General features: G+C 45.2%; 2 non-coding genes across 2 annotated transcripts; one reads left to right on the top strand and one right to left on the bottom strand.

Moving 5' to 3' along the window:
* The first annotated feature begins 3511 nt into the window (after positions 1 to 3511).
* LOC113893823 lies at positions 3512 to 3620 on the top strand. The gene has a single exon (XR_003511352.1). It is a non-coding gene; the product is annotated as a U6 spliceosomal RNA (small nuclear RNA).
* A 21239-nt stretch (positions 3621 to 24859) lies between these two features.
* LOC113893891 lies at positions 24860 to 24966 on the bottom strand. The gene has a single exon (XR_003511404.1). It is a non-coding gene; the product is annotated as a U6 spliceosomal RNA (small nuclear RNA).
* Between the last annotated feature and the right edge of the window lie 1273 nt (positions 24967 to 26239).

The raw sequence follows: 26239 nt of genomic DNA, 5'->3' as shown, positions 1-26239 counted from the left end.
ACCACTTCCAATTTGCCTTGATTTATGGACCTAACATTCCAGGTTCCTATGCAATATTGCTCTTTACAGCATCAGATCTTGCTTCTATCACCAATCACATCCACAACTGGGTATTGTTTTTGCTTTGGTTCCATCCCTTCATTCTTTCTGGAGTTATTTCTCCACTGATCTCCAGTAGCATATTAGGCACTTACTGACCTGGGGAGTTCCTCTTTCAGTATCTTATTATTTTGCCTTTTCATACTGTTCATGGGATTCTCAAGGCAAGAATACTGAAGTGGTTTGCCATTCCCTTCTCCAGTGGACCACATTCTGTCAGACCTCTCCACCATGACCCGGCTGTCTTGGGTGGCCCCACACGGCATGGCTTAGTTTCATTGAGTTAGACAAGGCTGTGGTCCGTGTGATCAGATTGGCTAGTTTTCTGTGATTATGGTTTTAGCGTGTCTGCCCTCTGATGCCCTCTTGCAACACCTACTGTCTTACTTGGGTTTCTCTTCCCTTGGACGTGGGTTATCGCTTCACGGCTGCTCCAGCAAACCACAGCCGCTGCTCCTTACCTTGGAGGAGGTCGCCCCTCCTGACCCTGAACGTGGAGTAGCTCCTTCCAGCCCTCCCCACGCAGCCGCCGCTCCTGGACCTGGGGTTGCTTTCTTGGCTGTCGCCCCTGACCTTGGACGTGGGATAGCTCCTCTTGGCCGCTCCTGTGACATCGCACCCTGGCGCTCTAGGTCATTGCCCTAGGCTCAGGTAAGGCCAAAGACTGAGCTTCCCGCCCCAGGCAGGAACCTGTTGACTTCTACAAGTTTTTAGGAGAGTGAGCAACCTCAGTGTGGATGAGAAAACCAGGTTTAACTCTTACTTGGCCTCTCATTTGTTACCATACTTTGGGGAGCAGGAACCTCCTTTCTTGGCCTCATTTTCCAACTCCCCTGCAGTAAATGTAGCCTGATGAAATGAACCTGCAGCGTGGCACAGGCTCTGGAGCCTGCATTTAAACCCCTCTCAGTGCCTCAGTCTCCTTATCTGTAAAATGGGGAAAATAAAACCTATCAAATAAGGTTGTTTTGACGATGAATATTTCAGCATGCTTGTTGTTTGCCAGGCTACACTGAGTACTTTCCATAGATTAATTCCTTTAATCCTCAAGACAGAGCTGGGAAGAAGCCACAATTATTACTCCCATTTTATGGATGAGAACACTGAGGCTCCAGTTAAGTACCTCCCCCAAGGGCACCCAGCTGGAAAGTGGGAGCTCTGGAATTTGAACTCAGACACAGTCTGGTGCACAGATAGTTCCCATATACCCTCTGCCTCTGTACAGGTGTAGCCGCCCTCATGATCACCATCCCCACCATCAGCTTGCAGTGTGCTAAGTCAGTTCACTCATGTTCAACTCTTTGTGTCCCCATGACTGTAGACCGCTAGGCTCCTCTGTCCATGGGATTCTCCAGGCAAGAATACTAGAGTGGGTTGCCATTTCTGCCTCCAGGGGATCTTCCTGACTCAGGGATCGAACCTGTGTTTCTTATGTCTGTCTTCTGGATTGGTAGGTGGGTTCTTTACCACAAGAGCCACCTGGGAAGCCCGCCATCAGCTTGCTTATAAACAAACAGGAAGGCTTCCTGGAGGAGGCAGGGCAGAAGCTGGGTCTGGAAAGGGGGAGAAGATTCCTGCACCACAGGCAGGAGAACGCCTTTGTGCAATAAGGAACTGAGTGTACCCAGATGTGCCTGAATGAGTGGCAGAGAGCGGGCCTGGAAAAGCCCTGAGGAATAAAGTTACCAGATGTTCCAGTTACCTATTGGTACATGTCAGTCCACCCCAAAAGATAGCCTACAACAAAAGACAGCCACCATTTTTGTAGCTCATGAGTCTGCACTTGGGCTTCTCATCTTTGCTCATGTGACATCAGTGGGGATCAAAAAGCAGCTAGAGGCTGGACAGCTGGGGCTCCTCAGGCACCTCGCTCTATCTCTCAGCAGGCTTACCACATGGTCTCTAAGCATCACGGCCTTGGGGCTGCCAGCTTCCAACATGGCATGTCCAAAGAGAGCCCGAGGAATCCATCGCCCTTTATGACCTGGCCTTGGAAGGCAGCCAGTGTCACTGCTGTCACACTTCATTGGTCAAAACAGTCACTGGCTCACCCAGATTGAGGGTGCGAGGGCGGGGCGGGGCCTGGACAGTACCTTTTGATGGAGGAGTGGCAGATTTCTGGCAGAGCCTGTGTGAGGTGACAAATACTATGCTGCTGCTGCTGCTGCTAAGTCGCTTCAGTCGTGTCTGACTCTGTGCGACCCCATAGACGGCAGCCCACCAGGCTCCCCCGTCCCTGGGATTCTCCAGGCAAGAACACTGGAGTGGGTTGCCATTTCCTTCTCCAATGCATGAAAGTGAAAAGTGAAAGTGAAGTCGCTCAGTCGTGTCCGACTCTTAGCGACCCCATGGACTGCAGCCCATCAGGGTCCTCCATCCATGGGATTTTCCAGGCAAGAGTACTGGAGTGGGGTGCTATTGCCTTCTCCGAATACTATGCTAGACATTTTAAAAAATATATTGTCACAGGAGGTGACTGGGGATGGAGCAAGGTGTCAGCCATGAAGCCTGCTCTGCCTGTGCATGGCAGACTCAGTCTCCAAGTCCTGGGTCAAGTGACTATATGCCTCAAAACGTTTTTTTTTTTTTTTTTCTCAAAACGTTTTTTAAAACGAAGACCATGGCATCTGGTCCCATCACTTCATGGAAAATAGATGGGGAAACAGTGGAAACAGTGTCAGACTTTTTTTTTGAGCTCCAAAATCACTGCAGATGGTGACTGCAGCCATGAAGTTAACTTACTCCTTGGAAGGAAAGTTATGACCAACCTAGAAAGCATATTGAAAAGCAAAGACATTACTTTGCCAACAAAGGTCTGTCTAGTTAAGGCTATGGTTTTTTCAGTGGTCATGTATGGATGTGAGAGTTGGACTCTGAAGAAAGCTGAGTGCTGATGAATTGATGCTTTTGAACTGTGGTGTTGGAGAAGACTCTTGAGAGTCCCTTGGACTGCAAGGACATCCAACCAGTCCATTCTAAAGGAGATCAGCCCTGGGTGTTCTTTGGAAAGAATGATGCGAAAGCTGAAACTCCAGTACTTTGACCACCTCATGTGAAGAGTTGACTCATTGGAAAAGACTGATGCTGGGAGGGATTGGGGGCAGGAGGAAAAGGGGACGACAGAGGATGAGATGGCTGGATGGCATCACCGACTCGATGGACATGAGTCTGAGTGAACTCTGGAAGTTGGTGATGGATAGGGAGGCCTGGCGTGCTGTGATTTACGGGGTTGCAAAGAGTCGGACACAACTGAGAGACTGAACTGAACTGAAAAATGTTTACTTAGGTATGAAACACGATAAGGTGCACAGATCTTAAGTGGGCGCTTAAAAGACTTTGACCTATGTCTCCACTTGGGGGATCACCACCCAGATCAAGACACTGACCATTTCCGTTGCCCAATCAATTACTCGTGCTTGCTTCAGCAGCACATATACTAAAAAACTGGAACAATATAAAGCAGATTAATGTAGCCCCTCTGCAAGGATGACAGGCAAATTCGTGAAGTATTCCATACTTTTGGAAAAGAGAAGAATACAGTATATTAATGTATATACAGCTTCCCAGGTGGTGCTAGTGACAAAGAACCCACCTGCCAATTCAGGAGACATAACAGATGTAGGTTTGATCCCTGAGTAGGGAAGATCCCCTGGAGAAGGAAACGGCAACCCACTCTAGTATTCTTGCTTGGAGAATTGCATGGAGAGAAGAGCTTGGCGGGCTGCAGAGTCAGACAAGACTTAATGACTAAGCAATAACAGCAACGTATATATATGAAGTCTAGAAAACTGATATTGATTAATCTATTTGCAGCATAGGAATAGAGATTCAGATATAGAGAGCTGTGGGCACAGCTGGGGAAGGAAAAGGTGGGGTGAACTGAATGAGTAGCACTGAAACCTATACATCACCATAGGTAAAATAGATAACCATATGTAAAATAGATAACCAGTTGGAATTTGCTGTATGACACAGGGAGCTCAACCCAATGCTCTATAGGGATGGGATGGGGATCTATAGGACGAGGATGGTTCAAGAGGGAGGGACATATGTATACCTATGGCTGATTCACAGCAGAAAACAGCACAACGTTGTAAAGCAATTACCCTCCAATTAAAAACAAAAAAATAACATAAAAAGAGGCAACTGTGTCTTCTGTAGCCACAGATTAGTTTCATCTATTTTTGTTCTTCATAGAAATGGAATCATCCAGCTTGTGCTCCTTTGTCTCTGGAGTCTTTCATTCACCACATTCACCATGTGGAAGTGAGGTTCTTCCACGTAGGTACATGTATGTGTAGTTCAGTTCAGTTCAGTTGCTCAGGCATGTCCGACTCTTTGCGACCCCATGGACTGCAGCACGCCAGGCTTCCCTGTCCATTACCAACTCCTGGAGCTTGCTCAAACTCATGTCCATTGAGTCAGTGATGCCATCCAACCATCTCATCCTCTGTCATCCCCTTCTCCTGCCTTCAATCTTTTCCAGCATCCGGGTCATTTCCAATGAGCCAGTTCTTTGCATCGGGTGGCCAAAGTACTGGAGCTTCAACTTTAGTGCCAGTCCTCCCAATGAATATTCAGGACTGATTCCCTTTAGGATTGACTAGCTTGATCTCCTTGTGGCCCAAGGGACTCTTAAGAGTCTTCTCCAACACCACAGTTGGAGTAGTTGTAGTAGGTACATATAGTTGTAGTAGGTGATAGATACAACACCATATTTTTAGTAGGTACTTAAATTTGTAGACTGTCGTGTATTTGTAGATTATGCGGTCTCATCACTGAATAGCGTTCTGTTTTGTAAATATACTGTGTAATGGGCAGCTGGGTAGTTCCTGTTTGGGCGCTATTACAGATACCACTGCTATGAATATTCATATGCCCTTCTAATAAACATGTTTATGCACCTCTGTTGGATTCGCAGCCAAGAGTCGGCTGGCTTGGTCATGGGGTTGGCATATGTACAATCTCAGTAGATTTCCAAGCAGTCCTGCCACGTGCTTGACCATTTTCCACTCCAACTGGTGGTTTGTGAGAGGCCCACATGCTTCCCAACACTTGATGCAGGCAATCTCATTTTACTCAGTCTATCGGAGGCGAAGTGGAAACCAGTTTTCTGAATGAAATCTCAGTACAAGTCATCGTTTCTAAGACAGATCAAAGGTGAGATGTAATGAAAGCCAATACTATGTACAAGGGGGAGTCTACTGGAATATCTTGCTATTGTTTTAGTTGGTTTTGCTTTATTTTATATGTTTATATTTTAGAGGTAATTGTGTATTGTTACATTTAAACTTAAAGCATATATGTGCCCTTGAAAAAAAATTATGAAGCCCTTCCTGCTAGAGTGCAAGCAGCTGAGAGGCAACGCTAAATAAGGGCAAATGCTAGATTTGCCTGGTGGTCCAGGGATTAAGACTTTGTGCTCTAAATGCCAGGGACCAGGGTTCAATCCCTGGTGGGGGAACTGAGATCCCACATGCTGCACAGTGCAGCCAAAGAAATAAATTTTAAAAAATAAATAAATGAACTCATAAATGGAGTACTGAGGTGAGCATGGAATCCACTTTGGTAGTGGATTATAATTAACCAAGTGAAGAGGAATTCCCTGGTGGTCCAGTGGCTAAGACTCTGTGCTCCCAATGCAGGGGGCCAAGGGTTTGATCTCTGGTTAGGGAACAAGATCCCACATATTGCAGAGTTTGTATGCCACAACTAAAGTTCCCACATGCTGCAACGAAGACCCAGTGCAGCCAAATAACTAATTAAAAAAAAGAAAAAGAGTAGGTGGTTTAAAAAAATGCAAGCAAAACTAGGAGGAAGAGATGTCTATAATCATGGTAGGAGACTTTAACACACATCTTTCAACAATTTGTGTGAATTTAGCAAAACTAGAAATAGGGTCAAAATCAACTATATTTCTCTCCACTGACCACAAAAATAAAACATTTTAAAACTGAAACTACTGAAGTCCTAAAAGATAATATAAGAGAAAATTTAGATGACCTCGAGTTCAGTGATGACTTTTTTGATAAAACATCAAAGACGTAAGTGATGAAATCATTGATAAGCTGGACTTCATTAAAATTGAAAACGTGTAAAAGACACTGTTAAGAGAATGAGAAGACAAGCCAAGGGCTGGGAGAAAATATGCTAAAAGACATATTTGATAAAGGTCTGTTACCCAAAATATACAAAACTCTTAAAATACAAAAAATAAGAAGATGAACATCATAACTGAAAAAAAAAAGTAGCAAAATATCTGAACAGACACCTCCAGGAAAGCTGTACAGATGGCAGACAAGCATATGAAAAGGCACTCAACATCATGTGTTAGTAGGGGTTTGCAAATTGAAACAACAATGAAACACTGCTATGCACCTACGAAAATGGCCAAAATCCAAAACGCTGAAAATACCAAGTGCTGGTGAGCAACAAGAGCTTTCTCTCTTGGCTGATGGGAATGCAAAAGGGCACAGTTACTTCGGAAGATGGCTTTTTTATAAGACAGTTTCTTATAAATTAAACGTACTCTTATACCATATGATTCAGCAATACTTTACTTCTTAATATTTACCCAAAAGTGCTGAAAACTTAAGTGCACACAGATATTTGCACCTGGATATTTATGGCAGCTTTATTCATAGCTGGCAAAATTTAGAAGCAACCAAGACGTCCTTCAGTAGGTGAACAGTTAGATAATTGTGGTGCATCCAGACAAGGGAATATTATTCAGTGCCAAAAAGAAATGAGCTCTCAAGCCATGAAAAGATGTGGAGGAAAGTTAAATGCATATTACTAAGTGAAAGAAACCAACCTGGAAAGGCTACATACTGTGGGATTCTAACTTTATGACATTCTAGAAAAGGCAAGACTATGGCGATAGCAAAATGGTTAGTGGTTGGGGGAAGGAAGGATGGTAAATGGAGCACAGAGGGTTTCTAGGGCAGTGAGAGTGTTCTACGTGGCACTGTAATGAGGGATGGATGTCATTATGCATTTGTCAAAACCCGTAGAATGTACAACACCCAGAGTGAACCCTTATGTAAACTACAGACTTTGGGTGATGATGTATCATAGTTTCATTGATTAAAACAATGAGATGTTGATAGTAGGGGGAGCTATGCATGTGAAGGCAAGGAATAGGTGAGAATTCTCAGTACTTTTCTCTCAATTTTTCTGTGAACCTAAAATTGCTGGAAAATAAGAAAATTCTATTTTTTAAAAAATGAAGCCATCTATAAGAGCATCAGAAATATCAATTTCCTAGGAAGAAATCAAACAAAAGGTGTGCAAGACCACTACGCTGAAAAAGACAAAATATTATTATGTGTTAGTCATTAGGAAAATGAAATAAAGACCACAGTGGGATCCCATTTCACACCGAGAAGGATGACTATAATCAAAATGACAAACAGTAACAAGTGTTAGCTGGATGCGGAGAGATTAGACCCCTGCCACCTTGCTAGTAGGATTGTAAAATGGTGCTGCTGCCTAGGAAAACAGTTTAGCAGCTCCTCAAACAGTCAAATATAGAGGTGCCCTATGACTCAGCAATTTCACTGCTAGATATACAATACCCAAGAGAACTGAAAATATATGCCCGTGCAAACACATATACATGATGTTCGCAGCAGCTCTACTCATATTAATAATAGCCCCAAAGTGGAAATAACCCAAATATTCATCAACTGATGGATGGATGAACAAACAATGTATCTCTAGACAATGGAATATTCAGTTCAACCACTCAGTCATGTCCGACTCTTTGCGACCCCATGGACTGCAGCATGCCAGGCTTCCCTGTCCATCACCAACTCCCGGAGCTTGCTCAACTCATGTCCATAGAGTTGGTGATGCCATTCAACCATCTCATTCTCTGTCATCCCCTTCTCCTCCTGCCTTCAATCTTGCTCACCATCAGAGTCTTTTCTAATGAGTCACTTCTTTGCATCAGGTGGCCAAAGTATTGGAGCTTCAGCATCAGTCCCTCCAATGAACATTAAGGATTGATTTCCTTTAGGATGGACTGGTTTGATCTCCTTGCAGTCCAAGGGATTCTCAAGAGTCTTCTCCAACACCACAGTTCAAAAGCATCAATTCTTTGGCACCCAGCTTTCTTTATAGTCCAACTCTCACATCCATACATGACTATTGGAAAAACCATAGCTTTGACTAGACGGACCTTTGTTGTAATAATGTAATGTCTCTGCTTTTTAACATGCCATCTAGGTTGATCATAGATTTTTTTCCTAGGAGCAAGCATTGTTTAATTTCATGACTGCAGTCACCATCTACAGTGATTTTGGAACCCAAAGAAATAAAGTCTGTCACTCTTTCCATTGTTTCACCATCTATTTTCCATGAAGTGATGGGATCAGATGCCAAGATCTTAGTTTTCTGAATGTTGAGTTTTAAGCCAACTTTTTCACTCTCCTCTTTCACTTTCATCAAGAGGCTCTTTAGTTCTTCTTCGCTTTGTGCCATAAGAGTGGTGCCATCTGCATATCTGAGGTTATTGATATTTCTCCCAGCAGTCTTGATTCCAGCTTGTGCTTCTTCCAGCCCAGCGTTTCGTATGATGTACTCTGCATGTAAGTTCAATAAGCAGGGTGACAGTATACAGCCTTGGTGTACCCCTTTCCCAATTTGGAGCCAGTTTGTTGTTGCATGTCTGATTCTGACTGTTGCTTCTTGATCTGCATACAGATTTCTCAGGAGGCAGGTAAGGTTGTCTGGTATTGCCATCTCTTTAAGAATTTCCCACAGTTTATTGTGATCCACACAGTCAATGGCTTTGGTATAGTCAAGAAAGCAGTAGATGTTTTTCTGGAACTCTCTTGCCTTTTCAGTGATCCAACAGATATTGGCGCTGTGATATCTGGTTCCTCTGCCTTTTCTAAATCCAGCTTGAACATCTGGAAGTTCATGGTTCACATACTGTTGAAGCCTGGCTTGGAGAATTTTGAGTATTACTTTGCTAGCGTGTGAGATGAGTGCAATTGTGCAGTAGTTTGAATATTCTTTGGCATTGCCTGAATAATGGAATATTATTCAGTCATAAAAGAGAGAAAGTGCTGATACATGCTTCAACATGAATGAACCTGGAAAACATGATGCTAAGTGAAAGAAGCTAAACACAAAAGGCCACATTTTTTATGATTCCACTTCTATATATTTAAAGTCCAGAATAGGCACATCCATAGAGACAAAAAGAAATTCGTGGTTGCCGAGTTGGGGGAAGGGGAGTGTAGAGAATGACTGCCAATGGGGATGGAGTTTCTTTGGGGAGTGATAAAAAATATTCTGGAATTAGGTAGTGGTGATGATTGTACAATTTTGTAAATATACTTTAAAAAAAACCCACTGAATTGTACACAGTTTTCATTTACCACACCACGTGGCTCCTGGGATCCTAGTTCCCCAACCAGGGACTTGAACCCAAGCCCTCAGCAGTTAAAATGCAGGATCCCAACCACTGAACAAACAGGGAATTCCTTGTACACTTTTTTTTTTTTTTGCATCACTAGGTCTTTGTTACAGTGTGTGGGCTCTTCTTGGTCTGTGGGGTCTTTATTCCCTGACCAAGGATTGAACCCACATCCTTTGCATCAGAAGGCAGATTCTTAGCCACACTGGGAAATCCCACCCTGTCTACTTTAAATGAATGAATTATATGGTATGTGCACTGTATCTCAATTTTTTATTTTTTAATAACATCATTATTTGAAATTAAATATGATCTAAATAAACCGAGAGCTAGATCATTTTCATGGACTAGAAGCCTCAATATTATAAACATATCAATTCTTCTCAAATTAATTGCAAGATTCAACACAATCCTAATTCAAAAATCCCAGAGTTTTTCCCCTGAAATTACCAAATTGATTCTAAAATGTATATGGAGATGCAAAGGAAAAGCCATTGACATAAAGAAAATAAATTAAAGCACAAAACCACAGAACTTACTGTACCAGACATCAAGAACTACTGTAGGAACAAGAATTTAAACGGTGTGGCATTGGTTCAAGAGCAGACAAACAGACTGTCTAGAAACAAACCCACACACATGACACAGCAGTGCAATGGGAGAAGGATGATCTTTTCAGGAAATGGTGCTGGGTCAACTAGATAGAATATCATGGGGGAAATGTATCTTGATCCCTCTAATGGCTTCCTGTAGCTGCTGTAAAAAAATTACCAGAAACTTGTGGCTTAAAACCATAGAACTTTATACTTCACAGTCCTAGAGATCAGAAGTTCAGAATCAGTATCACTGGGCCAAAATTAATGTATTGGCAGTGCCAACACCTTGGAGGCTGTCAGAGAGAATGTTATTTGCCTCTCCCCATCTCTGGAGCTGCAGGCACTGCTTGGTTCATGGTTATATCAATCTAGTCACAAGGCGAGCAACTTCAAGTCTATCTCTGTCTGCTCCATCTTCATAGGGGCTTCCGTGTGTGTGTGTGTGTGTGTGTGTGAAATCTCCCTCTGCTTTCCTCTTACAAGAATGCACATGGTTGTATTTAGGACCCAACTAGATAATTCAGGATAATCTTTCTCACTCAAAACCTTTAATCACTTTGCAGACACTTTGTTATAGAAGGTAACAGTTCCAGGAATTAGGAGGTACACATCATTGGGAGACCATTTTTCCAGCCTAACATAACCCCTACCTCACATCATAAACATAAATAAATTCTATACCTAAATGTGAAAGAGTGAAATAATAAAGACTTAGAAGAAAGCGTTAAGAGAACATCTTCATGACCTTGAAAGAGGCAGGGTTTTCTTAAACAATAAACAAAGGAGCTAATAATTTTTTAGCGGAGTATATCAGAATTAAAAGCCCTCCTTTAACAAAAAATACATTTTGAAGAGTTAAAAGATGACCCACAAAATGGGAGAGGATGTTTGTAATGAGCATATACAGCAAAAAAAACTTCTGCTTGAAATATACATAGAACTCCTACAAATCAATACAAAAACACCCAACATGAAAAGACATCCTAATAGCAAAATAAATCAACTATACCAACAAAACTTTTTAAAAAGAAAAATAGGCAAAATACTTGAACAGATCGAAGTGGATACCCAAACGGTCAATAAATACATGAAAAGGTGTATTCAACTTCATTAGCAATCAGAGAAATGCAAATTAAAATCACAATGCCATAGCACTATACATAGACTAAAATGAAAAAGGCAAAAATATCAAGGGTGAGTGAAGATACGGAGTAATCAAAGCCGGTGGGAACTTCAACTGTTACCATCACTTTGGAAAACCTTTTGGCAGCTTCTGCTAAAACAGAAAGTGTGTGGGTGCATGCTTCAGTCGCTCGGTTGTGTCCAATTCTTTGCCATCCCATGGACTGTAGCCCACCAGGCTCCTCTGTTTATGGGATTTTTTCCAAGCAAGAATACTGGAGTGGGTTGCCATTTCCTCCTCCAGGGGATCTTCCTGACCTAGGGATCAAACTCATGTTCAAATCTCTGGAATGGGTATCCATTCCCTTCTCCAGGGGATCTTCCCGACCCTGCGTCTGCAGGGTCTCCTGCATCTGCAGGTGGATTCTTTTACCACTGAGCCACCTGGGAAGCCGAAACAGAACACATGTAGGCCTTTGACCTAGAAATTCTGCCTCTAGGTGTAGATCCAACACTTTCACCAAAAAGACACATACTAAGCTAGAATATTCATAGTACACTCTTTGTAATGGGCAAAACCTGGAAACTATCCAAATGTCTATGAATAGTAAAACAGATGAAATAGAGTGTGGTGTAGTCATGCAGTGGGGCATTACAAGTCGTGAGGATAAATAATGTACAACCACGGGCAACAATGTGACTGGATCCCACAAACAAAATGTTGAGTGAAAGGAGCTGCCTACAAAAGAGGACAAAAGAGGACATGATGCCATTTACATGGAGAACAAAGACATCAAAATCTCAGAGGTCAGGACAGTTAGTACCATTTGCGGGGAGTTGGAAGGGGCACTGAGAAGACTCACGGGGAGCTGGTTGTGTTCATGTGTTTTGTGTGTGTGTGTGTGTTCATGTATTTATCTGGGTGCTGGCTGCCTGTTGTGTTCACCTTGTATACACTTAAGATATAGATATAGATATCTGGTGGTTCAGATGGTAAAGAATCTGCCTGCGACGCTGGAGACCCTGGTTCGATTCCTGGGTCAGGAAGATCCCCTGAAGAAGAGAATGGATACCCATTCCAGTATTCATACCAGGTGAATTACAGTCCATGGAGTGGCAAAGAGTCAGACATGACTGAATGACTCATTCACACAAACACACAATCATATGGATCAAATGTAAAAGCGTCATTAAGTGACAAAAGCAAATGTAGAATGTTGATTGCTTGCCACTTTTTTAAAAATGGAAGTGTGTGAATATACATGCTGCTGCTGCTGCTGCTAAGTCGCTTCAGTCATGTCCGACTATGTGCAACCCCATAGACGGCAGCCCACCAGGTTTCCTGTCCCTGGGATTCTCCAGGCAAGAACACTGGAGTGAGTTGCCATTTCCTTCTCCAATGCACGAAAGTGAAAAGGGAAAGTGAAGTCACTCAGTTGTTTCCGACTCTTAGCGACCCCGTGGACTGCAGCCCACCAGGCTCCTCCATCCATGGGATTTTCCAGGCAACACTACTGGAGTGGAGTGCCACTGCCTTCTCCAGAATATACATGCAAGGGCGTGTATATGTGTATATATACATACTTATATATAATCATATGCAGGGATCATTCCTGGAAGAAATGTGGAAGAAACAGCTCAGCTTATTGCCTTTCAGAGGAGAACTGAAAGCCTGCATAAAGTTTCTAATTCAGTATGTTTTTAAGTTATTAAATAGTTCACATACATGAAAATGTTTAGAGAAAAACAATAAACACCTAATTGCTTTGTTTTGTTTTTTAAGACCAATGTTTGGAAAGTATGGAGAAGCAATGAGGTCCACAGACCATTTCAGTGAAAGACTAAACAATAAACACCTAATTGCTTTGTTTTGTTTTTTAAGACCAATGTTTGGAAAGTATGGAGAAGCAATGAGGTCCACAGACCATTTCAGTGAAAGACTAAATTCTGGGTTCTTCGGGTTTCTCTGCACGGGGCTGCCCGGGGGTGGGGGGCCTCATGTGCATCCCTGCCGCTCTTTCATGTGGGCAAACGTAGACCCTGAAAAGCCTCGCAGCCCCCAGGGTGGACAGGTCCCGCCCCCAGCCGGTGCACTAGTCTCATTTTTGCGGAGCGGCTTTGGAGTCAGACGGGAGTGGAAGTTGTGAGACCTTAGCAAGTCACAGCCTCTCTGAGCCGAGTTATCCTGGTATGGGGGCTATGTCCCCCACTTCACACCGAGGCCAGCAGAACCCACGTGTGTGGAGCAGGGGAACAGCCGGAACTCTGCGGACGCACCGCTCCACTTGTCCGCAGGGCAAGGACCGGGCTGGAGCCTCGGACTGCAGCGCTCCAAATGAACACAAGGTGGCGCTCACCCCCAGGTTTAGCCAGGTCCCCTCCTCTCAGGGCGTTGGCTGCTGGAAGAAGGGAGGCGGGCAGGAGCTACTTCTGCACACGTGTCCGTGCACTTCTGGGCCCTGGGGATGAAGGGGTGAACAGTGGGGCGTCCTGCCTGAGGCACGACTGGAGGGACCGGCAGCCCTGAAGAAGGGGAAAGAGGAAAGACTTCATCTGGGAGGAAGCACTGGGATTAGAGTTTAGGACCTTGTGATGTATTGAATGGTAACCCCCACTCCCCAAAAGATAGGTTCACCTGGAACCTGTGGGTGACTTTATTCGTAAAAAGAGTCCTTGTAGATGTAATTCAGATAAGGGTCTTGAGGTGAGATTACCCTGGATTATCCAGGTGGGCCCTGAATCCAATCACAAGCGTCCTCATAAGAAAAGATGCTGACACAGAGAAGGCCATGTGGAAACAGATGCAGAGTTTGAACTCTTACAGCCACAAGTAGGGAACACCTGGAGCCACTGGAAGCTGGAAGCCTTGGGAGGGAGCAGAGCCTTGCCCACACTGTGGTGAGAGAATAAATCACTACTGTTTTAAAGCAGAATGCCTTAAGGTACCCAGGCTGTACCTCATTTGTTTCAACAGCCATGAGACGCTAACAGAGATGCTGAAATTCTCTTCCCACTGCTCTGTCTGCTGACCTTCCCCCAACCCCAGTGGCCTACAGATGACATCCAAGGCCCCCCAACTCCTGAACCCCACTCTTTCCTCCCCAAACCCACTGCTTTCAGTCTTCTGCTTTTGGTTCCATCTGTCCGGGCAGCCCTTCCCTCATGGGTCCCCTGGACAATTCCTATACACCCTTTAAGGCCTTTCCTGAGTACCCTCTCCTAAGTATATTAGTATATTCTGAATCAGTATCTCCCAACACACGTGGACTCCTCCATTGCCCCAGCCCACGGTGTGGTGTCTATTCACTCATTGTATTGTTGATGTTGTGCATGTTACTGGCTCAGTCATGTCTGACTCTTTGTGACCCCGTAGACTGTAGCCCACTAGGCTCCTCTGTCCTTGGGATTTCCCAGGCGAGAATACTGGAGTGGATTGTCACTACCTTCTCCAGGGGATCTTCCCAACCCAGGAACTAAACCCGGGTCTCCTGAATTGCAGGCAGATTCCTTACCTTCTAAGCCACCAGGGAAGACTGATGATGTTAGATGTCATGGAAAAACCAAATGAACTTTCTGGCCAACCCAATGTCATTGTGTCAGTTCAGCTATGTGTCCCCCTGACACTGGTCCTCATCTCCAGGTTTTTCCATCCCCAAAGCTACTCATTCAGGCCTCCATATGTCTCACCAAGACCCTGGTACCACCTCCTCACTGGTCTCCCTGCCCCAGTCTGGCCTTCCAGCCCATCACCAGTCTGTAGCCTTGGTGCTCAGGTCTGCCTGTGTCACTCCTCTGCTCAAAAACCGTCTGTAGCTCCCCACTGCCCTAAGGAAGGACATTACTTCCAGTGATCCTTCCTACCTCTCACTCCACCCAACCGATGTCCATCACACCCATGTGCAGCATACTCCTGGCCTTTGCAAGGACAGGCTCCTTCACCGGAAAGCCCTCTTCCTGCATGCCAGGCATGCTGTGACCCATGTGCTGACCACACACCAGGGGCTGTTCTAAGTACTTTACGTGATTGAAATCCTTTAACTCTTATAACAGCCCAAGGAGAAAGGCTCCATCACTGTGTCCAGTTCATAGCTGGGAAAACTGAGGCCCAGATGGGAGAAGAACCATTCAGAAGTGGCAGAAGGATCTGATTGCAGCCCACACTGTCATTTCCCTGATGTGGGCTTCAGAACTACCAATATCTCACCCCACTCCCCTATCCATGCCACAACCACCCAACCCCAGATTAATGGCTCTCTCCTCTGTGGATTCTGAATTTGGTAAACCTGCACCTCACTGCAGTGTGCAGGAATTAGCCAATCATACAGTAATCTCCATATCAGGAAGCTTCTGGATAACTTCATAACTTTATTTCTCTGGGTCTGTGGTAACTGGTGCAGTGTACGGGGTTCAGTAAACTAGAATGAATGAGTGAATGGTTTCCCGGGATGTCAGGTCCTGAAGCTTTCTCAGCCTCCTCAAAGAAAAGAATACATTATGTAAATTTTCTGAGGCCGGACCTCTTCCTTCTCCTCTCCCCTGCACTGCTCCGCAGTTTCTGGGAGGGCACTGGACCCTCCAGAAAATGCCCCAGGCTCTCTACTGGTGTGTTTCCTGATTACTGATGAAACCAGGGCTTAAAGCTGATGAATCATGAGCCACCACCAGCCAGGGCATGTTGGAGTGCCAAGCAGGAAGGGAGAAGCCAGGTTCCCCACCAACCTCTCTTCCCACCACTGTGTGGCCTCCCCCAGCCTCTGGAGTCCTGGTGACACCAGCTGGAAAAGGACTACCCCCTGGGGACTTCCCTGGTGGTCCAGTGGTTAAGACTCTGCTCTGCCACTGCAGGGGGCGTGGGTTCGATCCCAGGGAACTAAGATCCCACATGCCATGTGATGCTGCCAGAAGATAAAAAAAGAAAAAAGAAAAGGACTAGCCCTGGAGGTAGGTGACTTGAACAACTCCTAGACTGACACCAATCCTCCCACACCCCACCTTGGCCACTCCCAGGTCCAAAAGAACCCTCAGCCTAATAGGTCACAACCCCCCTCCCCATCCTTGATCTTCTAACTTGTTGATGATACCTAGGGAGGTGCTGCACCCCCATTTAGAGGTAGGGAAACCAGTTCCGGGAGACAGTACCACCCAGAGGAAGTAAGCAGGACACAGGAAGTTGAATCCCATTTTTCTGTTTCCCAAGGTGGTTTGAAGCAAGACTGGTCATTTCTTGATTCAAAGGTCACACCCTTAGAGCAGGGGTTTCCAACTTCAGGGATCTAATGCCTGATGATCTGAGGTGGAGGTGATGTGATAATCATAGAAATAAAGTGTGCAATAATTGTAATGTGCTTGAATCATCCCCAAACCATCCCCATTCTTACCCCGTCTGTGGAAAAACTGTCTTCCACAAAACCAGTCCCTAGTGCCAAAAAGGTTAGGGACTGCTATCTTAGAGGACAAAGGAGCAAAAAATATGAACCACTCAGCTCTGACCCAAGACACCTGGAGGACTCTTATCAAACAGCCCAGGGACTGGAGGCAGATGGGGAAACTACAACCCAATGGTTAAGGGCTTATGTCCAGGTTCAAGTCCCAATCTGACTCCTAACAAGTCAGAGTTCCTGTGACCTTGGACAACTTTCCTAGCTTTCATAGGCCTCAAGTTTCCCCGTCAGTAAGATGGGAGCCATCCTGAGTACCTACACATCACAGGATTGCTGTGAGGATTGTCTGAGTTAACGCAGAAAAGGTTTAGAATAGGTGCTGCTGCTAAGTTGCTTCAGTTGAGCCTGACTCCGTGCGACCCCATAGATAGCAGCCCACCAGGCTCCTCTGTTCACAGGATTCTCTAGGCAAGAACACCGGAGTGGGTTGCCATTTCCTTCTCTGTAGAATAGGTGAGGCTTACTCAATAAACAGCACAATTTTTTTAAAGTGTGTTTTGAAGGAATTGTCTCCCTGAGGAGGAAGCAGTGGGAGTGAATTCTTGTCATCCGAGAGGAATGTTCCCCACACCTGCCCGATAGAAGGCCCAGGCCTGGGGCCTCCTTAAAAACCCCACAGCCTGTCTCACCCTAGGCCTGGCAGGTCCGAGACTGGGCGTGGGAAGCAGGTGTTTGTAATAAGAGCCCCGGGGGTTGCTTGGCTCCCGCAAGCCTGGGGATCCCAGGGGCTGAGGACCATGTCTTTTTCTGTAGACTCTTCTGGTCAAACACCTGCCGCCCACCTGTCGTCATGTCCTCGGGGGAAAACCAACTTTCTCTTTTTCCCAATTAGTAATAATATTTAGCTCGAAAAGACTCATGAGGGACTTCCCTGGTGGCTCAGTGGTAAAGAATCCACCCTCCAGTGCAGGGGACTTGGGTTCAATCCCTGGTTGAGGAACTAAGATCCCACGTGCTGCAGAGCAACTCAGCCTCACTCGGCAACTACTGAGCCTGCATGCTGCAACTAAGACCCGAAGTAGCCAAATAAATTTTTTAAAAAAGATTCACTAGTGCCAGGTCCTATGTTGGGCTTCCTAGGTGGTGCTAGTGGTAAAGAACCCACCAATGAAACAGACATAAGAGATGTGGGTTTGATCCCTGGGTCAGGAAGATCCCCTGGAGAAGGAAATGGCAACCCACTCCAGTATTCTTGCAGGGAAAATCCCATGGACAGAGGAGCCTGGTGGGCTACAGTCCATGGGGTCACAGAGTCGGACACAACTGAAGCATCTTAGCACACAGCACACCCAGTATCAGGTGCTGTGCTGTGTGTGATGCTGCCATGTCCGACTCTTTGCAACCTCATAGATTGTAGCCCGCCAGACTCCTCTGTTCGTGGGATTCTCCAGGCAAGAATACTGGGGTGAGGTGCCATTTCCTCTTCCAAGCCATCTTCTTAACCCAGGGTTCAAGTCATCTGCATTGGCAGGTGGGTTTTTTTTTTTTACCACTGGTGCCACCTGAGTGCTATGCTAAATTAATTCCATTCACCAACAGCCCTCTGATACAGGTCCTCTCTTTAACCCCATTTTATAGAGCCCCAAACTGAAGCCAGGGACGTTAATAACTTGCCCAGGGTCACCGCTGTGGGGAAGTGCCTAGATGCTCTGGCTCAGAGCAGGTCTATCAGGAACTGAAAAGTCTTCTGTCTTTTTCAAGTCTTCCACCTCTGGCCTGGGGCAAAAGAGGGAGATCCAGAGCCACAGAAAGTCCAGGCTTTGAGGCCCTGAAGACTGATCTCGTCCCCCACTCCACCCATAATCTCCCCTGGCTGGCTTATCTGAATCTTTTTCCAGGCCCATCATGTTGCTAGCATTTCTCTGGAAATGTCATGCCTTTGATCAAGCTGTTTCCAAGGTCAGGCACATCCTTCCTAATTTTAGGCTTCCGTGTAGAGAGGGTAGCCTCCTCCAGGAAGCCCTCCCTGACTGCATTCTCTGGGATAGCTGGCTCCTGGGGCACCCACTGCCCAGTAGGGGATGACTGCCTTGAGCACTAAGGATGCTGTATCCTGTAGGTCTATCTCCAGGTTCTCTGAGCAAGAGAGTGGGATGTGGGAGAGGTGAGATAGAGAACAGGTGTCACTGATCTTCTTCTGGGTTAGGTGAGGGAAGACGATAAGGTCAGGTCTCCCTCTGCCCAGCCTCTTCACTGGCCATGACCCTCAGGCCCTCGATCAGTACCTCCTGTTGGGCAACCACAGGCAGGGACTGCCTGGAGGTGAGGAGGGTGGGGACTATTTGCTTCCCCCGAAACACTTTGGCCAACCCCACCTCTGTCTGCCCCCACTCCAGCTCCTCAGACTTGGGGCTTTGAACAGAGGGTGATACTTCTTGAAGGTGTGAAGTGACATCTTGGTACCACTTTTCTCTGCCTGGTCCCAAGCCCCCTGGGGGCCCTGCCCCATCCTTCCCGGCATGGAGGACTCAGGGGAAAACATGGTGTGTGCAAGATGAGGCTGATGGAGTTACTGGTCCATCACCCCCACCCAGAGATGGGGGACTGAGACCTCCAGAGCCTGGTCCAGCCAGAGCCTTCAGCTCCCAGTGGGGCCACAGGGGTAGGATAAGACCTAGCCTCCTCCTTCCCCACTCTTTCAGGCCCTTCCACTGGCAAAGCAGGGGAGGGCTTTGGAGATGGGGAGGAGAATGGGGTAGGGCACGCAGACAGGGAGAAGGGCTGGGTTACTGGAGTCAGGGATGGTTCCTGTGGACACTGGACACTCAACTCTCACATTCCTGGCTATTCCGAAAAGACTCAGTCCTCCTTCCTTCTGGCCTTCCCCAGCAGTGGGGAGAGGGCAGTACCTGGCCTGAGCTGGCTGCCTGGGGGCCCCTGCAGAGAGAGACTGAGGTCTAGACTAGACTACAGGGGGTGCCCAAGACACCTGTCCAAGGCACCTCCCTGGGGAGTCCTTCTTATTCTCATAAACAGGAAGTCCACCCCCCTGAAAGGTTGTTGCTGAACCACAAAAGACACCGGGATTCTTGGCCTCCAGAGGAGAAGAATTCCATCCAGGGCCAGAGAAAAGGCTTGATCGTTCAGAGCTTTTGTGTAATAAAGTTTTATTAAAGTATAAAGGAGAGAAAGCTTCTGACATAGACATCAGAAGGGGGCAGAAAGAGTGCCCCCCCCTGCTAGTCTTTAGCCAGATGTTACATAGCTACTAGCAGTCTGCTAATTAGAGAAAGGAAATGTCTCAAAACTCAGAGAATGGCACTAGGCCCCTCACGCACAGCATACATTGAGATAACATTGGTAACAGGTGAGTCATCCTGGACCATAAAACCATTGACATGAATCTTGAAGAAAGGCAGATTTCCAAACAAAGATATAGTTTCATTAACATAGATTAGGAGAACGATGTATGAGTATAGCATACTGGTTTGTCAAGTCGGTTCTGAGCCTTTAGGTGAACTGACTTGAAGACAGAGTCTAGAGTAAAAACGTAATACTTTAACATTAATTAAAAGCATAATACATTAACATAATACATTAGCTTAAGACAAACATTTCCATGAGAAAAATGTATTGGTTAGCTCAAGGTTTGAGAAAAGTTAAGCTCAAGCTTTGAGAAAGTTAAGTTCATGTGGAACCAGGTGTTATTATGGCAACACAGAATTTTAAGAGAAACCTCTTTTTAAATTTGTATAGATAAGGGGAAAAAATACAACACTAGTTTGTTTCCTCCTGCCACTTAAGAGAGAGATAAAAACTGTGACACTTGCAGCCTGTTTCCTCCATTTGGAGACCCCTGGTCTTCCTGCCTGTTACCCTCTCACCCCCACTTCCCCTCTCTGTCAACCGGCCCCTGTGTATGCAGACACTAGACTCTGGAGGCCCAGCAGCCCTTGACCTCTCAGGCTGCTTCCTGTTAACGTGGCCAGAAGGGAGAGAGGCAGAAGAAAATGGCCTGAGATGAGGGAGAGGCCTGGGAGAGTGTGAGCACAAGAGGAGAAAAGCCCAGAGAGGCTGAAAGGAAGATGGCCAGAACAGGCCTGAAACATAGTAGGTGCTCAATAAATCATCCGGCTTGAGGTCAGAGATGGAGGAAAGGGCTGCTCTGGGGAGAGCGGCACAGCTGGGAGAAAGAGAGGCTGGAGGTTCCCAGCCCAGGGTCTCTGAGTCCTGGCACATAGTAAGTGCTGAATAAATATCTGAGATGACGTTTAGGATAGGCGAGGAGGGAGTGTCCTTGGGAGGGCAGCACTGCTGGGAGGCAGGGAATAGGGGCCTCTCCTGGCCTGGTTGCTCCCTGTGGGTGGACAGCCCCAGAGAATCGAGAATGGACATCCCAGTGTCCCTGCCTGGCCCCCACCCCGCCCTCTGGCGGGCTGGGCCAGGCCACTGTCTCAAGGCCTTTTATTTTTAAAATCCCCATGGGGTTCTCACCCCAGACCTAAGGAGCATTGCCAGCCACAGATTTGCCTGCGGTCTGGGCTCGGAGCTCCTCAGCAATCACTGCGGGGAGTGGCAGCATCTGCTGGATTGCAGTTTTGGGAGCCTTCATTGCCACTGGAGGCCAGAAATTGTTGTAGCCACATGTTCTGGGAAACAAACTCACCCAGAAGGACAATTCAGGTAGTGCAGTGCAGTTTATTACACTGGCGGGCCCAAGGCAGAGTCTCCTCTTAGCCAAGGACCCCGACCAGCATTTGTGAAAATCTTTTATACCCCATGTGTACGTGTCTGAACCCACCACTCCAAATTCCTTGAGACTTACATAAACCAAGGAAAATACAATCCCAATAACCCCATCATTCACGTGCTATGTGCTCATGTGCTTAAACAGTCAAGCAATTAGTCAATAATCAATAAACCCGAGGTTACACTCTGATAGATACAGAAAAATTTATGGCCTGTCTAGAGGAAGGGGTGATTAGTGTATGTTTTTTCTTAGGCGATGAGTAACCTAGATACGATCTTCAAGGTTCCCCTGTCTGGAGGGGGTCTTAGCCTTCTGTTGTCGTTTTCATAGGCACTAAACACAGAGTTCAAAGTCGATTGGAAAGGTGGCTGAGCACTATCAGCGTGAACAGGCCTAAGATGGAGTCCAGGCCCTATGAATTCCTTCTTCAAAATCACTGATGACTGTGACATTTCTTGTTATTAATATGGAAGGAGATGTTTTCATTTCACAATTACCACGCACACAGTGTCCTCAAGAGCTAAAGGTGAGTCCTCACTTATCTACATTTTTTTGTGAATATGCAGAATGGAACTCCAGATAGGTGACCGTCTAACTATTGTAGTGGGGGCTTAGACACTCAAGTCTAAAAGGTAAGGCTGTTTGTTTGGCTCAAGGTTACTGAGACAGGACATAGTCTCTCCAAGCAGCTTCCGTGATCTGACAATGGGGATAAAAGCGTGTGATGTCAGTACAAAAATCAGGAGTAAAATATCAGCAAACGGAGTCCATACCACATTAAAAAATATAGCACAACCAAGAGGGATTTAACAGAGGAATTCAATCGTGGTTCAATATTAGGAATTCTATCAGTCTAAAGGCCAGCATTTTAACAGGAAATACTGAAGGCCTTCCACCAAGATTAAGAAGAGGCACTGGTGAAGAATACCAAGTATCTCCACTATGATTTGTGTATTTGTTTTTAAATTTAAAACAATTTTTCACTGCACTGGGTCTTCACTGAGCCACAAGGGCTCTTCGTTTTGGGGTGTGGGCTTTCTCTGGTTGTGGTACTCTGGCTTAGCTGCTCCTTGGAATGTGGGATCTTGGTTCCCTGCCCAGGGGTTGAACCTGCATCCCTGGCATTGGAAGGTGGACTCTTAACCACTGGACTACCAGGGAAGTCCCCCTCCATGACGATTTAAATGGTACTGAAGTGTTAGCTAAAGAAATTAGATCCGGAACAGTAATTAGAAGAAGAATCAGAAATGAAGAAGTAAAACTATCTCTATTTGTAGATAATTTGATGGTACATTTGGAAAATCCTATGAAAGAAGACTGGTTAGGATATCTGTAAGGGAGCTGGATATTAGTTAACTTCCAAGAATTAACAGCCTTCATTTTACAAAAGCAGCAACCAGCTAAGGATATAGCAGAAGAGAAAATCTCCATTTAAAACAACAGCAGAAGTAGAAATTCTTAGAAATAACAAGAAATATTTAGAAGTCTTTAAGAAAAAAAACTTAAAACTCAGAACCAAGAATGGACTTGAGCAAATGCAAACTCATTCCTTAGTACTGGATAGTATCTCAACAAAATGGACATATCACTTTCCCTGTTAATTGGTAAATTTAAGGCAACCCAATAAAAAGGAATAATTAATAAAGCAGAAGTAGATGTTTTTCTGGAATTCTTTTGCTTTTTCTATGATCCAGTGGTTGTTGGCAATTTGATCTCTGGTTCCTCTGCTTTTTCTAAATCCAGCTTGAACATCTGGAAGTTCACGGTTCATGTACTGTTGAAGCCTGGCCTGGAGAATTTTGAGCATTACTTTGCTAACATGTGAGATAAGTGCAATTGTGCTATAGTTTGAACATTCCTTGGTATTGCCCTTCTTTGGGATTGGAATGAAAACTGATCTTTTTCAGTCCTGTGGCCACTGCTGAGTTTTCCAAATTTGCTGGCATATTGAGTGCAGCACTTTCACAGCATCATCTTTCAGGATTTGAAATAGCTCAACTGGAATTCTATCACCTCCACTAGCTTTGTTCATAGTGATGCTTCCTAAGGCCCACTTGACTTCACATTCCAGGATGTCTGGCTCTAGGTGAGTGATCACACCATCGTGATTATCTGGGTCATGAAGATCTTTTTTTGTATAGTTCTTCTGTGTATTCTTGCCACCTCTTCTTAATATCTTCTGCTTCTGTTAGGTCCATACCATTTCTGTCCATTATTATGCCCATCTTTGCATGAAATGTTCCCTTGGTATCTCTAATTTCCTTGAAGAGATCTCTAGTTGTTATCATTCTGTTGTTTTCCTCTATTTCTTTGCATTGACAACTGAGCAAGGCTTTCTTATCTCTCCTTTCTAGTCTTTGGAACTCTGCATTCAGATGCTTATATCTTTCCTTTTCTCCTCTGTCTTTCACTTCTCTCCTTTTCTCAGCTATATGTAAGTCCTCCTCAGAAACCCTTTTGCTTTTTTTCATTTCTTTTTCTTGGAGATGGTTTTGATCACTGCCTCCCGTACAATGTCATGAACCTCCATCCATAGTTCTTCAGGCACTCTGTCTATCAGATCTAATCCCTTGAATCTATTTGTCACTTCCACTGTATAATTGTAACAAGGGTCTTTGACATTGACTGTGTAGATTACAACAAACTGGAACATTCTTAAATAGATGGGAATACCAGACCACATGATCTGCCTCCTGAGAAATCTGTATGCAGGTCAAGAAGCAACAGTTAGAACTGAATGTGGAACAACAGACTGGCTCCAAATTGGGAAAGGAGTACACGAAGGCTATATTGTCACCCTGCTTATTTAACTTATATGCAGAGTACATCATGAGAAACGCTGGGCTGGAAAAAGCACAAGCTGGAATCAAGATTGCCGGAAGAAATATCAATAACCTCAGATACGCAGATGACACCAACTTTATGGCAGAAATTGAAGAGGAACTGAAGAGCCTCTTGATGAAAGTGAAAGAGGAGAGTGAAAAAGCTGACTTAAAAACTCAGCATTCAAAAACTAAGGTCATGGCATCCAGTCCCATCACTCCATGGCAAACAGATGGTGAAACAATGGAAACAGTGACAGACTTAATTTCTGGGGGCTGTAAAATCACTGCGGATGGTGACTGCAGCCATGAAATTAAAAGACCTTTGCTCCTTGGAAGAAAAGCTATGACCAACCTAGACAGCATATTAAAAGCAGAGACATTACTTTGCCAACAAAGGTCTGTCTAGTTAAAGCGATGGTTTTTCCAGTAGTCATATATAGATGTGAGAATTGGACTATAAAGAAAGCTGAATGCGGGAGAATTGATGCTTTTGAACTGTGGTGTTGGAGAAGACTCTTGAGAATCCCTTGGACTGCAAGGAGATCAAACCAGTCAATCCTAAAGGAAATCAGTCCTGAATATTCATTGGAACGACTGATGCTGAAGCTGAAACTCCAATACTTTGGCCGCCTGATGCGAAGAACTGAGGTTTTTTTTTTTTTAATATGGAACACTTCATGAATTTTCGTGTCATCCTTGCGCAGGGGCTATGCTAATCTTCTCTGTATCGTTCCAATTTTAGTATATGTGCTGCCGAAGTGAGCACAAGAACTCAGTCATTTGAAAAGACCCTGATGCTGGGAAAGATTGAAGGCAGGAAGAGAAGGAGACGACAGAGGATGAGATGGTTGGATGGCATCACTGACTCGATGGACCTGAGTTTGAGCAAGCTCTGGGACTTGGTGGTGGACAGGGAAGCCTGACATGTTGAAGTCCACAGGGTTGCAAAGAGTTGGACCCGGCTGAGTGACCAAGCTGAACTGAACTGAATAAAAAGGCCCATGAATTAAAAGCAAACCAAATGCTTTATTGTGAAATAGTTGTAGATTCTGGAGAGTTGCAAAGTTAGTACAGAGAGGTTGTGAACATAGCTCAGTCATGTCCGACTCTTTGCAACTCCATGGACCATACAATCCATGGAATTCTCCAGACCAGAATACAGGAGTGGGTAGCCTTTCCTTTCTCTAGGGGATCTTCCCAACCCAGGGATTGAACCCAGGTCTCCTGCATTGCAGGCAGATCCTTTACCAGCTGAGCCACCAGGCAAACCCCCAGAGAGGTTCAGTGTACACCTAACCCAGTTTCCTCTAATGACCACAGTTTACATAACATCACAACCAGGAAAGTGACTCTGGTACGATGAGTGTGAATGTCTATGTTATTGCATAACGTGTGGGTTTGTATAACTATACACCACCAAGACCAAAAACTGTTCTCTTGCCGTAAAGATCTTTCGCCCTTCTCCTAAGCACCCTTAACTACTGCTGCTGCTAAGTCGCTTCAGTAGTGTCCAACTCTGTGTGACCCCGTAGACAGCAGCCCACCAGGCTCCCCTGTCCCTGGGATTCTCCAGGCAAGAACACTGGAGTGGGTTGCCATTTCCTTCTCCAATGCATGAAAGTGCAAAGTGAAAGTGAAGTCGCTCAGTCGTGTCTGACTCTTCGCGATCCCATGGATTGCAGCCTACCAGGCTCCTCCGTCCATGGGATTTTCCAGGCAGGAGTACTGGAGTGGGGTGCCATTGGCTTCTCCAACTGGCAACTCCTAATCTGTTAATTTTGTATACATCTCTATAATTTTTTAACATTGAAAATGTTATGTAAATGGAATCATATAGCATGTAAATTCTCCTCTGTTCTTACTTTCTAAGAGTTTTAAATCATGAGTAGGAATTGAGTTTTGTTAAATGCTTCTTCTGCATCAGTTGATATGATCACGTGATTTTCTTCTTTGGCCTGCTAATATGGTGGCTTAGCTTGATTTTTGAATATTAAACTAGCTTTGCATCCTTGGAATAAAATCCTGCTTGGTCAAGGTGT

The sequence above is a fragment of the Bos indicus x Bos taurus genome, chromosome 5 (assembly GCF_003369695.1).
Source record: "Bos indicus x Bos taurus breed Angus x Brahman F1 hybrid chromosome 5, Bos_hybrid_MaternalHap_v2.0, whole genome shotgun sequence".
Lineage (NCBI taxonomy): Eukaryota > Metazoa > Chordata > Mammalia > Artiodactyla > Bovidae > Bos > Bos indicus x Bos taurus.
The sequence above is the reverse complement of the archived record's forward strand: the minus strand, read 5'-3'. Positions and strand labels throughout refer to the sequence as shown.